Source organism: Ursus maritimus, unplaced genomic scaffold (assembly GCF_017311325.1).
Source record: "Ursus maritimus isolate PB19 unplaced genomic scaffold, ASM1731132v1 scaffold_18, whole genome shotgun sequence".
NCBI classification, from domain to species: domain Eukaryota; kingdom Metazoa; phylum Chordata; class Mammalia; order Carnivora; family Ursidae; genus Ursus; species Ursus maritimus.
The window spans coordinates 51,464,775-51,483,410 of NW_024424230.1; the positions used below are offsets into that span (position 1 = coordinate 51,464,775).

General features: G+C 41.2%; 1 protein-coding gene across 1 annotated transcript in view; it reads right to left on the bottom strand.

Annotated features, from left to right (window-relative positions):
• DLGAP1 (DLG associated protein 1) overlaps positions 1–18,636 on the bottom strand; it is a 306,180-nt gene that overhangs the window by 118,132 nt on the left and 169,412 nt on the right. The window lies entirely within an intron of this gene.

Below are 18,636 nucleotides of genomic sequence, written 5' to 3' on the forward strand. Positions count from 1 at the left end.
TTTTTTCTTTTTCTTAGAACTGTTTTTATTGAGGGTTTCACCTTTGCAGCAGGATGTTGTAAACTTTCTTAGCCAAAACGAAACCTGGGCTGGTTCCTAGGAGATTTGGTGAAACTGCATTGCCCCCTGGCGTTTGCGCGCCATTGTTGCGCCATCGCATAGAAAGCCCAGAGAATGCCGGTCAAGCTGTGGCAGGATGCAGCTTCCAGTCCTATCTGGGCTCGGAGAATATCGTTTTAACCCTCAAATGTAGACATGGTTTGACAAGACGTGGAATGAACCCTTGAAATTAAGACTCTTTCCTTCTCCACCCTCAGTGGAATCTCCTGAGATTTTCAGTAGCTCTTAAAAGAAATTGATCCAATAGGAATCTGCCAATTTTTAGTGTACAAATGATCACGTGAGTGGCTGCTGTACACCTACCCATTTTTCAGAACCGACTCAAATATTTCCTGTGCTATGAAACTTTTCCTGACTTTTCCTTGGCATATCGTACACACCTGAATTGTCGTGCCTCTCTGCCTTCATGCTTATCTCTCTGGTGGAGACTTGAAAGTGAGATTTATACCTGACTTATCTTTGTATCCACTATGACTAACGCGGTGCAGACAGTGTGTGTCCAATAAAAATGTGTTGCTTGCATATAACAGTGCTGTTCACAAAAGGATCAAATACACTTCCAAATCAGCAACTGAAGGTCAGTGTGGTAACAGAACCCAAGGCAAGAGAACATGGTCCCTAGCTGGGACTTAGAGTGTCCTAAGCCCCTGAAACTGTGAAGACACCATGTCCAACTATGGGGGAGAGTGGTAAGAATAACCTAAAACTAGGATTATCTAGTTCTAGTAATCTAGGAATCTAGAAAACTATTCAAACTTTGACTTCCATTTTTTCACCAAATGAAGCTCTACCCTAGAGAAATCATGAGTATATCCATTATCACCACTGTACTTACACATTTCTTTAGGGTGGCTATTTCTAGGAGTAAGTGTAAAGTTTCTGAGTGATGTGATTGATGATATTGTGGCATGTTGGCTGAGGCCATCAACCCTGGCATGATGGCTTAGGCCATCAAGTGACACTAAGTGGGAAACATTGGGGTCTGGGGCAGGTTATGTGTATTGATTGAGGGAGGGGCAGACTGTCAAGGAGCTGACAATGTGAGTCAAGTGTCGGGCTCCCCTATGGATAATGTGCACAGTGTTATTCTGCTTTAGGCATTCTCTCACGGCAGGAGAGATGGCCAGATCTGAAGAATCTATTGCATTAAGATGTGTCAGGAAGTTGATATTATTAGCAATTTTTAGGTTATGATGTTGTCACATTAATACTATAAATAAGAACTTCAAGCCATTTGTTATACTTTTGTTCAGGTAAAATAAAGCTTTTCGAGGAAGAAGGCTAGCACAGTAGAGCTTGGTTGTTAAGAGCTTGAAATTCGGAGTCAAGTTGAATAGGTACAAATATCGACTGTGCCACTGACCAGCCGCTTGACCTTGGAAAACTTACTAAACTTTGCTGTGTCTTTGTTTCCTCAATGGTCAAAATGAGGATGCCATTAATAGTATGTACTGTCTGGTACCTGGTAGAGTGTGTTTGTCGATGAGGAGAACCATATGAGTTTCCCACTATGGTAGAGGAGGGGAGATTAAAAGATTCTGCACTGTTGAAAAAGCCAGGCTTCTGGTCAAGTCTATTCTATGAGGCATTATTAAAAACCTCCATATACAAAGGAATGTTCTAGGTAGTGGGACTTCGCCAGTGTTGGTCTTGTCTCTGAGGCTGGCCTCAGTGCAAACCTGGAATTAAGCATATCTCTGACACTTTGGACGGTATGTTGGGACCTGAAAGGGTCCATCTTTGTCCTGTTCCAGTTGGAGAACTCTATCCTCAGGGCTAGCCTAGAGCCCAAATGGCCACCAGCAATGGGTGATCAAGGGCACTCTTCTTTGGCCCGGGTTCCTTTTGAAGGTGTAGAACTATTTTGAGCTGACAGCATTTGAAAATAGGCTTTCCCCCCCGAACTCCCTTATCTGCCTAAAAGCAGAGACTCCCCAAAGAACTTAATGGTTGTAAATCCATTCCCCAGGAGTTTCTGCAACCAGAGAAGATTGGCTCTTGTCACTAGAGAGGAGAAATGTCACCATATTTAAGCAGACATTATTACAAAACTATCACATACCTCATCTAGTCTCATAAAAGCCTGTTTATCTTAATTAAGTCATTTGTGGGGGTGCCTGTGTGGCTCAGTCAGTTGGTTAAGCATCGGACTCTTGATTTGGCTCAGGTCATGATCTCAGAGTTGTGAGATGGAGCCCTGAGTCGGCTCTGTGCTGGGCATGGAGCCTGCTTAAGATTCTCTCTCTCCCTCTGCCCTCCCCACTTTGTGTGCACATGTGAGTGTGTGATCTCTCTCTCCTTCTCTCTCTTAAAAAAAAGTCATTTAGTAAGAGCCTCTCCCTCCCCTTCCCCTATTAAGATGGCACATAAACCTCAAATTTTAACTGCCTCCTTGAGCCATATTTTTCTGTAAACTCTTATACGTATGTGAATAAAAATCTGTCTTTTCTCTTGCTCATCTGTCTTTTGTAAATTTAATTTGCAGGCCTCAATTAAGAAACACAAGGGTAGGGAAAAAGTTCTTCCTCCCCAACGCATTCCAATATGGCTTTGGCCAAATGCTGGACTCTACTCTGCTAAATCTCTATTCAGGTCTTCAGAACTAGCTTGGCGCCTTGTAACAGGATATCTTCAGTTTTAGGGAGTTGAGGTAAATTGAAGTCTGCCATAAACCATAAATCAGAAATAGAATGCCCCATGTAATATCTGATGTGTTCATATTTGTACAGCGTCTTTGAACAATAGCTCAAATACAGGTGCTAGGTAAGTATTTGCTAAGTAGAAGTATTCACTGTCTTGCACAACCCCAATCTTTAAGACAAAACAGAATTTTATCTATCTATCTATCTATCTATATATTTTATTTCATGCTGCATCTTTGTAATCTTATGTATATGATGATGTAAGAAGTAAATACTACTAAGAAAGCTAAAACTTTTTATTGTTGGAATAAGATCATCGGAGCGAGATCATTTTAACCAACGTCTGCCCTTTGAAGTGTAACCAGGAATGGCATTTTTAAACGAGTGCGAGGCATATTTAGACTTACACAAAGTGGAACGGGTGGATGACTAGAAAGATAAATGGTGGTAATAACCACTGACAATGGTACAAAATTATGCATCCTTTGGGAGCCCGGAAATATATATTCCTTTTCAAGAGGAGATGAGACTTAGAAAATTGGGCGCTCTAATGTGATTTTCGAAAGGCCTGCAATCGTCAACGAGCTAAGTGAAGCGCACTCCGGCCTGGGAATTCCTCTGCATTCCAAGCAAACCTGGCAACCGATACCTTCCTGGACAGCTGTTTCTCCCATTTATTTCCCAAATCCTTTTTTGCTAGTTGTTAGCTAAATCTTTATGTGAGTGCTCTATCCACCCTGCAGAAACAAATTCGTCTCAGAGGTTTTCCTTTTCATTTGGCAAATGATTTTCAAAAACGTTGATTGTCATTCGTTAAGCCCAAAACAAAAATGCGAGGGTATATTTTCTACAAATGCAATCAAGCCTAACATCATCTTACGTTTCTGAGAAATTTCTAAGTAATTTCTATTTCAGTGTCTCTAAACATAAGTAACAATTCTGCTTATCCATGCTTGTATGAACCATATCCCGAAATTAATATTTGACACCTATCAGGTAAGTGAAATGGTTGATATTTGGTTGATAAATCATCTAATGTTAACTTTTCCATTACTAAGCAGATGGAAATCAAATTCCATCTATTAGTTTTATTTTAGTTTACTTTATTAAGAATAGCTTTGGGGGCCTGGGTGGCACAGCGGTTAAGCGCCTGCCTTCGGCTCAGGGCGTGATCCCGGCGTTCTGGGATCGAGCCCCACATCAGGCTCCTCTGCTGTGAGCCTGCTTCTTCCTCTCCCACTCCCCCTGCTTGTGTTCCCTCTCTCGCTGGCTGTCTCTGTCTCTGTCTCTGTCGAATAAATAAATAAAATCTTAAAAAAAAAAATAGCTTTGGATGGTGACAGATGTTAACTAGACTTATTGTGGTGATCATTTTGCATTATATATAAATATTGAATCATTTCAATGTATACCTGAAACTAATATAATGTCATATGTCAATTTTACTTAAAGAAAAAAGATAAAGAACATTTGAATAGGTCAAGCTGCTTGAACCTTGGTTGAAGCCATTTAATAGCCTTCTATTGCAAAGTTTTCAAAACCTTTCATGTGGCATTCTCGGTGACCTGGACCCTTATTACTTCTTGTTTTGTGTTACTCCCACGCCCTCGGCCTCGCTTTCCCTCTCCCTCCCGCCAATCGCTGGATGGAAACCACACTACCTTCTTTCAGTTAACTTTTCCTTCTCATTCGTTCCTCTGGTCTTTGTGCTTTGCCATTCCCTCACCAGGAATTAAAGAAAGATTTCCTTGAGGAAAGGGCAGTGAATTTTCCCTGCTCACCTACTGCATGGTTTCCCTAGGATCCTCACACCCTTATCTCTCTCTTTATTGCACTTGTACCCATGATAAACAATTACGTGTGTAAGTGTTCAAGAGTAGTCTCAGTTCTCTGCTCCTTGAAGTCAGGGCAGAGCCTGGGTCAGTGTCAGTGCTGTGTCCTCAGGGGCCGGGCCAATGCTTGGCATACAGTAGATACTCAATAAATGCTTTGCTAAATAAGGAAAGGGATTCTTGATTCTCTTCACTCTTAAATTGGCAGTTCATGATTTCCTGCTTCGTGACTGTACTTGAGCAGAAATGATAACCATGTTTTGGAAGTTGATTATTTAAGTCTGAGATAGAGCCAGTTATTTTTATAAAGGTAGAAAACAGATTTTGAACTTGAACTTCCCAGGAGCTAACTTTCTAAACAATTATTTTCTCCCACACATACTCATGCATGACTGATGGGAGTATTATCTGTAGGAAATTCTAAGCAGATACACTCCTTTCCATTTTAATTTTATCGATTTTTTATATCTATTTATTTTTTTAAAAGATTTTATTTCTGCGTTATCTCTACACCCGCCGTGGGGCTCGAACTCACAACCCTGAGATCAAGAGTGGCATGCTCCACCGGCTGAGCCAGCCAGGTGCTCCACCACTTTCCATTTAAAAAAAAATATATATATTTTTAATTTTTAAAAGATTTTATTTATTTGAGAGAGAGAGAGTGAGGGAGCACACAAGAGTGCAAGAGCAGTGGGAGGGAGAAGCAGACTCGGTGGGGAGGCCAACTTGGGCTCCATCCCAGGCTGCTGGGATTATGACCTGAGCCTATGGCAGACACTTAACTGACTGAGCCACCTAGGCACCCTATTAAAAATCTATTTTTTAATAAAGATTTTATTTATTGCGGTGCCTCGGTGGCTCAGTCAGTTAGGCGTCTGCCTTCGGCTCAGGTCATGATCCCAAGGTTCTGGGATGGAGCCTCGTGTCGGGCTCTCTGCTCAGAGGGGAGTTTGCTTCTCCCTCTGCCTGCCATTCCCCCTGCTTGTACTCTCTGTCAAATAAATAAATAAAATTAAAAAAAAAGATTTTATTTATATATTGGAGAGAGAGAGAGCACAAGAGGGGGAGGGGCAGAGGAAGAGGGAGAAGCAGACTCCTCACTAAGCGGGGACCCCAACACGGGGCTGGATCCCAGGACCCTGGAATCATGACCCGAACTAAAGGCAGCCACTTAACTGACTGAGCCACCCAGATGTCCCTTTAAAAATCTATTTTAAAGAAATAATCATAGATGATTTTACCCTTGTCCTTATTGAGTCTAATCCCAACAGAGCAACATGAATAATTCTTTAAAACCAAGATCATGTAACCCATTCACTAAAACCCAGAAATGGCTCTTATTTCATTTAGAGGAGAAGCCAAATCCTTTCAATTGCCAATAGGTCCTGTATAATTCCTGTTATTTATGAATTTCATGCTATTTTTTTCTTCAGAATTTTCTACAATGAGACATTTTTGTTCAGGAAAAATTAAAGCATTTAGAACAGTGACATTCAGAAAGGACCTTTGGAAAGTTAACATTCCATTTTTTTTTTCCCCATTAAAAGTCAGTTATAAAGATTCCAGATTTTTTCAGAAGATTTTTTTTTTAAGGTTTTATTTATTTATTTGACAGAGAGAGGGAGAGAGAGAGAGAACAAGCAGGGGGATGGCAGGCAGAGGGAGAAACAGACTCCCGCTGAGCAGGGAGCCAGATGTGGGGCTGGATCTCAGGACCCTGAGATCATGACCTGGGCCAAAGACAGACACTTAACCGACCGAGCCACCTAGGTACCCTGGAAGATTTTCTTTTTAAATGGGAAACATGGTCACTACTCTTTAGTTACTCAATTGCTGATTGGAGAAACACACATACCAGAAAGAATTTGACATTTCTTCTTCATTTCTCTTCCTTAAATGTTAATGAGAACTAGGGAGTGTTTAAGACTTTTAGAGACCACTTGCTACTAAGTTCTAGTTCTTATTGGGTCCTCTTTTAATGTCATTGTGTTCTCTCTCGTTCTTGGCTCGATTTCAGCTGCTTATGGACGGTGTGGCAAGCACATCTCGTACATCAGGGCACGTTAAGTGCAGAGAAGCTGGGAAGAACTTCCTCCAAGCCCATTCCTTTTCCTGTACTTCTCCTCACACCCGTTCTCCTCTCCCTACCCCCAGTGCCATGCCTGGCAAGCCCTTCTCTCGTCTGGACCCTCCCTGGTGTATTCTAACTGGCCTTTCTGTCTTCAGTCTTTCCCCTCTTTTATTCATTCTCCATAAATGTGACTTCCTCACCTAAAAACAGTTAACAGGGCTCTGTTGCCCAAAGGATCAAGTTCAAGGCCCCTCTCAGTGTAGATCCAGCCTCTTCTTCCATCACTTTCTCCATGTACCCTAGTCTTTGGCTTCACTCTTTCCTTCACACACCATAGACTTCTGTGCTTCCACTCCTCTGCATGTGCTACCTTCTTGCCTGGAAATTGTTTTCCATGTGAACAATTTCTTGCCACTTTCTGGAATCAACTCACTGCCTTTCACAGTGGACCCTTCCAGTCCTCTTCAGGCACAAATCTATTCCTCTCTGGCCTTCCTTTAACATTCTGTGTGTCTCTGTTATGGCCCTTAGTCCACAGTATTTTCATTCTTTGCTTTCGTTGCACTTAGTGGCCTCTACGTTCCATTAGAGCATGGTTCCCATTGGTTATCTTACACTGTTGCTCTTTAGAAGTGCTAGTGGGTAGAACATGCCTGTTGATAGGATACTCATAAATAGCCATTCTGGTAAAATACTACTGTGGTTAGTACGTGAATTATGATGAAGAGGAGGATGACTGTTACAATAAAAGCTGCTGCTCCTCCTCCCTCCGCCATTGTCACTTTCACCATCACCACCTTTACCACATCCACCTCCATCCGCGAGCACCGCTTCCACTCCCGCTCCCACCGTCACCATCTCTGCCATCACTACCCCCACCGTCCCTGTCTCCACCACCATTTCTTCACTGTCACCCCCGTTACCTCCACCTCTCCCACCTCCACTAACTTCCATCACTTTTTATCATTTCTACCAACTCCACCACTATCACCATCGCCGCCCATTGGCTTTATTGAGCAACCGCCAAATACCACGCACTGGGCTGACTTGTATGTGTCATCTCATTTCATCTCCTCAGTCTGAACAAAGATGAGTGCTGTGTTCTGAATGTTTGTGTCCCCCTAAAATTTACATGTTGGAATCCTAACACGCAGTGTGATAGTCTTAGGAGATGAGGCCTTTAGGAGGTGATTAGGTAGTGAAGGTGAAGCCCTCATGAACAGGGTTAGTGCCTTCTAAAAGTGGCCAGAAGGAGCTCCCGTGGCCCCTCTGCCAGGTGAGGTCATGTGGGAGGCTGAACCAGGAAGTGGGGCCTCACCAGACAGAACCTGACCATACAGGCACTCTGATCTTGGACCTGCAGCCCCTAGAACTCTAAGAAACAAATTTCTGTTGCTCACAGCCTACTCAGTCTGTGGTATTTTGTTGTAACAGCCTGAATGGACTGAGACAATGAGAACACTGAAGCCCAGAGAGATTAGGAACATTCTGTGGTAACACAGTTCCAGGAGGAAGAGTTTGGGGTTCTCTGACTTGAGTCAGTCCTTCATCTCCGGGCAAAATGTCTCTTACCTTCCGAATTCCTTGGGGACCAAAGGCTATGCATTTGACTTCCTTTCATTCTTCTTTTTTTAACTTCCTTTCCTTTTTACTTCTTTCCTTTTTAACTTCTTTCAGTCCTTTTCACATGGTGAAAATATAATAAATGTTCAAATTCAATACTGGTTGCAAAAGTTGGTAGTCTACTTAACATCTTGCTTGCTTACTGAGTGTGCATGGGTTTTAATGAAAAAGACCTATCATACCATGAGTAATTGGTTTTGATAGTTCGCACAAAGTTTCCATTTCAAACCCAGGAACCTGGTTTTAGTCCATGTTCCTCCTCATACTGAATTCAAGACATGGAATTTTTGGTTTAAGCTAGCAAGGCAAGGGAAAGGGTAATCCCAGTTCCCACTGGAGACGCCTATGTCTACGTCTGAAAATGTGATTACAAAAGGGGACTATGGGGGGGGGGTCAAAGGGAAGGAAGGAGCTGATAGGAAAAAAATGAGTCCTGTACATGTCACCTAATGCTCAAGAAATTGGACAAATTTATGCAAAAGGAGTCTTACATGCTTTTGTTTTCACTTCCATATCTTGTGAGAAAATCTGTTGCAATGGGCAGACAGTTTTACGTTGGGAAGGCCAATTTGCAGGGGCTGGGTCAGAATACCAGCATTTCAATGGGAACTTGGGTGAATAAATCATATCTTCCCTGCTACTAATAAGATCTTGCAGTTACCTGCCCATTCCCAGCTCCTTTGGCCTCACTCCACCATTTACTGGCTAACAGCAGTAAATGATGCCTATGCAGAGGTGTGCTGGTAAAATTTAATAGTCGGTTCTTTGATTGAAGGGAGAGAGCACTTCTAATTTATCATACTTGCTGATTTCCACAGTGTAAATTCTACCACATGGCTATTTGGAAGCTACCAACTTGACATCAACTCACTTGAAATTTTCACAGTTGGCTCTCATGAACCAGTATGAGTTCCAGTATGCACCAGTATGCACCATGGGTCCTATGGGATCCCTTTCTGCTCTAAGCCACTCCCTCCTTCCGTATCTCCGTCTCCAGGAAACTGACTTTTCCTTGTTAATCCCATTGCCCTCAAGCCCTTGCCAATTTGAAGCCACTTCTCCGTACCCTTTCACGAGAAGAGATGCTAAAGTCAGCATACACAGAAAAATACATTAACTGATTAGAAAATGTACCACCTTTTTATGGTTTGAACTTCAAGATTCGGCAGGTAGCCAGTGAAGTCTCTTTCCTCTCTGTGTTCTCAATTGTCAGGTTTCTTTCCCTGGATGTGATCAATGTTCTCAGTTTTTTTGTGTATCATCATACTTCCCACTGTCATTTATAGATCATTTTTCTGTTACTACCACCCTATAGACTCTCTTGTTTTGAGGGTAAATAACACCATTTTCTCTGTCTATATCTACTAACTTCCAGGATACTCCTCATCTTCTGTAGTGACTTCAGCCCATGTTTGATTGACCTTTCCATCCCATCCTCTGAAATGTCAACACTCATGTTTATAGCCTCACAAAACTTCCCCAACTTTAGTGATCTTTTCGTCTCTATTCTGGCTCTACTCTACTACTTGCTTTTGTTTGAACATACCCTGGGCTTTCCTTCCAGAACATTTGTTTGATGATTCCTTATGCTTAATCTGTTAATGGATTTATCTCCATATCTCTGCCTCTTAAAGTCCTATAGGCCCAGCTCAAATGACACCTCCACCAAGCTTTCTCTCATTTCCCCTTCTCTTCTAGAAATTCTCAAAGTCTTTGTGTGAATTTACATCTTTTATAAAACAAAGGACATTGTGTTTAATATGATAGTTATTTTTGTGTCTTCCTAACAGACTGAACTTCTTGAGGACTCTTGCTTTTATCCTTGTAGTCCCTACAATATTAAATAATTGCTTTATACATTTGGATAGAATATATTTTAATTTTTTCCTTATAAGAACTAGTAAGGATCTGGAATCAAAACAGGGCAGAATCAATATTACAGTGTCCTGACAGGTTACTACACTACTCAACTTTATTCCCAAATTTATAGGGAACCGAATAGGATTTTTCCCTCCTCCAACTGTCTTAGAGATTGTTCTTTTTCTACATACATAGACAACAAGAGTCCAGTAAAGGAAAACGTAAGCACTTATTTCTGCTGTACATCACAGTGTGTAGGATATTTGCATGACACATGCATGTGTGGGATGTGTCCTCTGTTTCTGTGTGTTGGGGGCAATCCCTAGCTTACAGTGGATCATCGGTGAACAAGAACAGCTATCATCATCACTGGTGCTTGTGCTTAAATTGTGACTATTGTGTTCTTGATCAGCAAGGCCCCCATGTCTTTGCAGCGAATGTCATTTTCTCTTTGGTGGATTTTCACCTTTTCACAGAAGCTCTGTTATCCCCATTCCCCTATATTTATTCCTTAATTCTGTACCAGTTGGCCTTCCCAACTTAAAAAAAGAGTGAGGTCTCTGTAATCATAAACGTGCCTGTGTGACAACCTTATCATTCTTTTTGTTATGAGAATTAATATCAACTTTTACTTTCAGAAAAACACAGCTCGGGATTGAGACATTTGACACATGGAGTCTCACCGGGAAGAACTGACTATAAACCACCAGGAAAGAGCACGTGATCACCATCTACAATTTTTATCATTCCCCACAGCTCAGTCACCCCTGTGCTCAGTCCCTTACTGATCACTTAAGACACATGGGCAGTGGGCATTATAGAGTATATGGGGGACTTGCTGCAGTCTGTGAGCTCAATGCTGGTCTGCCTAAGAAAGCCAACTTCAGGACATGAGGCATCATTATAGTTTTCTGACTTCTATTAGGGATCTAATAAATAGTTATTAGCTCTCTATTAGATCCCGAGAGAAGAGCATACACTGTGAACTATTTTCCAAGAGAAGAGCACAGCAGTTCCTCACGAGACATCTTGGTTGAGGCTGTGTGATATCTGTGGCTTCCCTATCTCTAGTTGATGGTGAAATATTCATGTTCTCAAGTAGAGGCATGCCATTGCATGACAGGACAGACGGGCTGGAGATCCCCATTTGTTATCTCTATATGATCGTGACAGCTGAACTGGGAGCAAAATAAAATCAAAATATCACTTCAAATTGCTTAGGGTTAAATGAAGGAAACCACAAGATGACCAGCTATAACCTCTGTCTTCAAGACCTATCTATGATTCAGAAAGGATGGCGGTGATGTCACAGGCTTGAGGGCAGAAGAAAGCTGTACAGGTTGGTACAGTGATCACAGAGTCTAATTTTTTTGAGACAAGTCCTGATTTTAAATATTCTAATCAGCTGTCAGAGGTGTTCTGTTCTTTCATCCTCAAAGCTTAGTCATTGAAAATCCAGGAGAAAAAATTTTTGTTTACCCATGGTCATTTTCTCCACAAAGAAATGTTACCATTCACACACTTGGGCCTGGGAAGAATGGAGAAGGTCTTTGTTGAACCGATGCTACCGGTTCTGGTTTCCATAACCCTGCTGTAAGATGAGCAGAGCAAACGAAGATGACCTAGTCCCAATGGGATGAGACAAGACTGGAATCACAGGGGATCTGGTGAGACCTAAGAACCTAAGAAAGTGGGGGTTTAGCTGTCTTGGTGAAAGAAGAGAGGATGATTTCAACTCTGTTTACAGGTGCAAGCATTCTTAACATAAAATGGAGGCTCCTCAGGATTCAATGTAACCTCCATTTCCAGCAGGAGCGTGGGAGCTAGGAATTGGCATTTCACTAGAGAAGTTTCAAGAGGTTTAAGCGGACTTGAAAACAACACTCTCTTCTCATATTCTTAGTTGGTTTCTTAGGATCAGAGATGATGTCCTAGAGGGATTAATCAAAGGGCATTTCTCAAATTGATTTGTGACCAGGAGTTTCAATAGGAAAGAATTTCTCTTGCCAGGATCTTCAGAGAGAAAACTGTGTTTCCAGTTCCACAGACTGACACATACTCACTGTGTGATGCTAATGAAAAGGGGAGGCATTTTAAAATTCAAGGTTATTTTTTATAACCATCTTTTTCAAAGAACTCTGACCTCTAGTTATTTTACATGATAGAAGATAATGACTAAATGAGATGCTTACTTGCCTCCCCTGATGATGGCATATAAGCTATTTACATGAGTTGATACTGCTGGATAAATTGCAGATTCCTTTGCTTGGGTCCATTTTTATATCCTTCCCGCCTCAAAAAGCCAATATGTTCTGACTAGGAGACCATGATTTTTGGAAAAGCTCTGGATTTAAAGCCCAAGCCTGGCTGACCAATGTTTAGATACATAGTAAAGGAAATAGATGAGAAGAAGTTCGGCCCAATCATCTCCAGGTTTCTAATTTTTAAGAAGATGTTATTAATTTATGAGTCAGAGGGCCTGGATTTGAATCCTGATTCTTCTCTCACAAGGTGTTTGACTACTGTTAAGTTATGTCATCTTTGTTGTCTCATCTGTAATGAGGCAGCTTCTCCAGAGGAACTCAAAAGTCCCTTTCAACTGTGGAATTTGGATTCTCTGGGGACTGGCATGATGTTGAAACACAGGACTTCTTACTGGGTTCTAGGAAAAGCTTTCCTAACATGGAACTCCTAGGTGCATTCTCCACTCAGCATTATTTGACTGAAGAGTAGTGTCCAAACCCCTGACAAAAAATACATTGGACATATATTTCTTATTGAGTGTTCCAACTGATAAAATACAGAGAAGATGCTGATGTTAGCTGAAGTCAGACGAGAAAAGGCCAAATATATAGAAAACCTCAAGAGATCAATTTAATTTCTCTCCATAATAAACAACTCAAGCTAAAAATATCAACAGTCTATAAACAAGAACTGCTCTGATACAACCCTATAAAAAGAAATAGCTTTATTGAAACTTAGCCTGAAGTTTTATGGAGGAAAGGTTACCCTAGAAAGCCTCCAAATTTGTTAAGAGAGAAGCATTTTTTTTTCCATCTCTATTTAGGATGATAAATGATGTATTTCACTTCTAGAGGCCCAAGTAAAAGCGAAGGATGAAATAAAAAGTGCTTAAGTGGCTAGAAATAAACATAGTTGCAGCTTTGCCCATATGAGGAATGTATAGCAATAATGCGGATCAGACAAAGGATTATCATCACAGAGAGGAAATGAGGCATGAAGCAAATAATTAAGCAGTATTAAATCGTCTCCGAGAACACTTGTGAGAGTATAAAAGGCAAACAGTGTCAGCCATAGCGTCGAGAAGTGATAAGAAAAAGTGAATGAAATAAACTCAGTATCTGGGAGGGAGCATGGTATTGTGGTTTCTTCCTAGGTGTGTGTTCTTTGGCAATTTATTTGTTCTCCAAGTTTCTTAATTTTTTCCTCTGTAAAACGGAGCAAGTTAGTATCTCCGTCACTGGAGGGACACAATGGTTAAATAAGGTAACAAATGTAAGGCACAGAGGGATGTTTCTGAAACATAAAAGGGGTCAACAATCGGTGCTTATGGTTAGTTAAGGTGATGTTTGATCCAGCTGGTCAAACAACGGTATTCTATCATTGACATGAAAGCTGTTCTCCAGGACCTGTGACAGCTCGTAAAATACCCTATATAAACAGTATGACTGAGTAAGGAGTTTTTATTTAAGCCATAATTTTCTTGAAAGTTGGAATCCTCCACTTTGCATGAATCCTTTTCTCATTCTCATTCATACAGGAAAAGTAATCTACCCAAGAGTCTATGATCTGATGGAGCAACTAATTGTCCATCAGAAGCTGAAGAAGGAAAGACAATGGGTGGGGGGAAGGGCAGTTGTAGGCCTTCTCTGAGAGATACTAGGCAGAACCTGGGGAAGGGGGTCTTTCTCTTTAGCAGAAAAGTTGCTGAGATTCTGATGGAGCAGGATGAGAAAATCAGAGGAATTGCGTAGAAAACCATGATTTCTGATAAAATCATTCACTTAAACTACACCCATATGGACAAGGGCATTATTAGCTGGCAACATTGCAACGAAAATAGTAAGAAGAGGCAGCATAGTCTGCTAGCTTATCTGATAAAGTCAAGCAGCAATTTAGAAGCCCGAGTTGAACCCATTCATGCCCAGCACACCTTCAGCAGGCCCCCACTTTGCCCTTGGTTGTGTATATATGCACACGGTTGACCCTTGAACAACACGGCTATGAACGGTGTGGGTCTACTTATATACAGAGTTTTTACAGTACAGCGTTGTAAATGTGTTTTCTCTTATGATTTTCTTTTTCTTTCTTTCTTTCTTTTTTTTTTAAAAGATTTCATGTATGTTTTTGAGACAGAGAGAGAGAGAGAGAGCACAGGCGGGGAGGAGGATGAGAGGGAGAGCAGACTCCCTGCTGAGCAGGGAGCCCGATGCGGGACTTGATCCCAGGACCCTGAGATCATGACCTGAGCCAAAGGCAGATGCTTAACCCACTGAGCCACCCAGGTGCCCCCTCCTATGATTTTCTTAATAACATTTTCTTTTCTCTAGCTTGCTTGATTATAAGAATACAGTATATAATAAATATACAAAATATGTATTAATAGATTGTTTATGTTATAGGTAAGGCTTCCAATCAACAGTAAGCTATTAGTAGTTAAGTTTTCAGAGAGTCAAAAGTTAGTGGATTTGTGACTGCGCGGGGCTCAGTGCCCCTAGGCCCTACGGTGTTCAAGGGTCAACTGTATATGTCTCCTGAGAAAGATTTAAGGTCCTACCCCTGTGTTCTGTCTCCTCCCAGCACAGTGTTCTTGCAGACTGTAGCACTGAACAAATGTTTACTAAATTAAAAAAGAATCTTTGAAGAAAATTCTTTGTATTATTTTTGTATTATTGTATTATTTGCAAAGCAGGATCAGTGGTTTCCGGCAGAAATTAAGTTAATTTATCCCTGCTTATGTTAAACGCTCCAAATGTTCTCAAATCTCAGACTATAATTGATATCCTGAAACAACAAACCTTTTCATCAGCTGGGTCAACAAAGTTGAAAACCTAGTGGCCAGATAAGCTCTTTTCTCCGTTTGACCTTTAGTAGGTTTCAGAAATGTAATTTTAGGATTTTCCATCAGCCAGGGTCAGGTTGCCCTCATTTTGAAGGTACTCTGAATGTCTGAAAAACAAGCCCTGTCCTTGTGTGTTCCAGAAAACAGGTATCATGTGTCCCTTTTAGTGGGCCTATCATTTTCCTCCGCTAAACATCACCACTAAGAAGAGGGGGTATTCAACCATTTCAATGGGAAGCGGATACATGTTGAGCGTTGCTACCCACCTCAGCAAGCCAAAGCACAGGTGATGGATTTAAAGGTAACACTTCCCTGTGTCTAGAATTTGGACCCACAGAAATACAGCCAGGTCAGTGTGGCATAGTTGTTGTTCAAATGTCTTCCAGATTGTAAGCATTGGAGGACCAGTTCTAAGAGAGATAAAAATATATTTTGAGGAAAAAAAAGAGATTTTGTGATTAAAGCAATTTGGAAAATTTTGGATCAATTAGAATCAAAGAGATTCCTTTGGGTTTCTTGGAGGGTTTTCTTGGAGTCTTCGATATGGTAATAAGCACTGATACTTCCTAAGAGGTTTACAACATGTGAGGTATATCCAAATTTTATCTCAAGAGGTAAGCTATATATATTTTTTTTGCTTAAAAAAAATTTTTTTTTCTACAACACCTCGTCAAATTTTGGAATACAGTTAGAGAAATGCAGACAAGCCTCACCCCTGCCTGCTTTTTTGTGAAGTTGCTAAGCATTGTTGAGAATTTCTCAACTCCAGGATTCTTAGTGGTATCTCGAGGGGGAGTCAGGATTTGAATGGGCGATACCAAATAAGGAGAGATTTACTTGGCCTTGGTTTAGCTCTTGGAAAAATGTTTGGGGATTCCAGATGGCCTTGGGACCTCTGAATGTGTAGCACCATGGCCTGTGAGTGGCCTGGAATGGCCTGCTCTGTGCATTCTCTCTGCTGGTGTGCTGTGAGATGAAGTAAGCTGGTGGCCAGAGGGAGTACAGGCTGGGAGGAGCGCATTAGAGATGAAGGGAGATTTAAGAAGCAATGAGGAAAGGAAGGGATTGATCTTTCGGTTTTCCCATTTTTATCAAGTATTTCTCTTTAAGGAAATTTCCTTATAATGTCGATTCTCTTTTAGTTTTCATTTCTCCCTCCTTTCAAGTTCCCCAATTTATTAGCTTTTCTACTACCACCAACAGAATTGAGCTCTACATCTCATGCCATTAGTCCCTGAGACCAAGACTTATGTTTTAGGTGTATGCGGAGTGGTATTTATTTATTTATTTAAGTTCAGTTCGCCAGCATCTAGTACATCCTTAGCTTCAGATAGAGAGTTCAGTAAATTCATCAGTTGTGGAGGGGCTGCCTTTTAATTACGTAAGGAAAAGAAAATATAAATTGGGAACGTGGAGTGATATTGGCACGCCACCCAAAACACCACTCGGTATAGATCTAAGGCACGCATGAGGGTCTGGTTTAGTAGGGACCCTCAAAAGCACCCCCATAAAGACCATTCCTGATAAAGGAAACTCCCTATAATATTTGGGCCAGATGATTCCCATAGTTACTACGCTAATTCGAAAAAAACATGAGTCGGATGAACAAAAATTACTCAGAAAGGTTAAATTAGCCGAAGTATGGCTTTAAGCACATAAGCATTTTTTTTAATCTTTAAATTTATTGGCCTATATTTACATTTATTATTGTAACAATTTAACGATAAATACTGGCCTAAAGAATTCCGTAATTCCACCATACCTTGATATTTTAAAAATAGGTTGAGGAATTTCACATAAGGAATTACAGGAAGAAAATCGTGAAAATGGGACATAATAATAGTCCATATTTTTCTATGTATTTGCTCAAGTCAAGGTTTTTTGTTTTTTGTTTTTTAGTTCATCTTAATGTATGAGGAACTATCCTTAGGAGAACTCTGAAAAATTTACTAATCATTTTAACATGTCATCAAAACAATACCAAAAGAAACAAATTCCTGGCTCTTTGTAATCTGCCTCTGGTAATGTAATTCAGCTCGAGATCAAAGGTTAAGTGTTTCTCACTAGAGGAGAGAAGTAATCACTTCCATTATGTGTATTTTTTGAAGTGTTTTTATTGTTAATACAAAATGAAATGGAGTCCCCGCCCCTCCCTACAAACCATTAATAGTTGCGAACGGGCATCGGAAGCACATTATGAGTCAATTATAAAGTTCTCCTGGTCTCCAGAGTTCAAATGCAATCTTATCATTTTAATTAGCAGTTTATTCTTTTACCAGGCATCACTATACCCCCTCCCTCCCCGATTTACAGTGGAATAGAGAGACATTAGCTCTCCAAGGTCACTCAATGCCTATCCACATGTATTCACATTGGCAGTGGTTCAGGCCCAGGAAGGCAAGAGCTGGGGCCAGATGATCAAGCCGGCTGAGATTTGCATATGGCCGCTGGTTACTAACTTCAGCACTTTAAAGCTTCAAAACTCTCTCTGTTATTGAGTTCCCCTCTTAGAGTCAGGGGGAGATGGACGTTAGCGCTGAATTACTATCATCAACCAACCTTCTTTATAAACTTTTCTCCTCCATTAGGAAATCAAGAAACCGTGTCCCTGGAAATCCAACCAACTTTTCTAGCGTTGGAGCACCAGTGAAAGAGACCAGCGTGCTGGCAATGCGGAGCTAGGACTAGGTTAGTAACTGCGGACTGGCTCACGTTAATGACAGGCAGGCAGCACGCATTCATGAAGCCAGGACCCCAGATCATTCTCAGCGCTCTCCAACTCTTTGCTTCGGGCATCTGGGTTTCTCAGTATAAAAGCCATCATAGTTATGTGCACTGCCGATCCCAAGGAGCAAACGTGAGGCAAACTATAGTTTTTAACACCTGAGTTTTCTTTTTCCTACATACACTAATTTGCATGTTGAAGAAATACAAAATTTTTTCTTATCCTGTGCACGGGCAGAAACTTGTCAGCAAACCTATTTTACTATGAAGGCAATCACGGCATAGGTGCGCGTCAGTGAGATGAGTGGTGTAGCTGCTTGCTGAACGTGATTAGAGAAGGAGAAAGGGCAGGTCAGATATCCGGCGTAATGGACTCTGGGCAACTTGGTACATGATTATACTCAGGGCCACGAAATCTCTGTGATTTCACAGCTGAAGTCAGAGTGTCCCAATACACTGAAGATGGAAGTAGTTCCTCCACTGAAAATTTATTTGAAAAGGACAAAAGGGAATACATGTTGGGCCAGGAGGCTGCTAGGATGAGCGTGTCCTTTCTGCATCTCGACTGATTAGTGCTCAGGGTTGGTACCACCTATGTCAGCTGCTGGGGTGAACTGCTGACGGCTCTTTTTAGGTGTACAAATTGTCTGATCTTATCAGAGGGGCAAAATATCACATGAA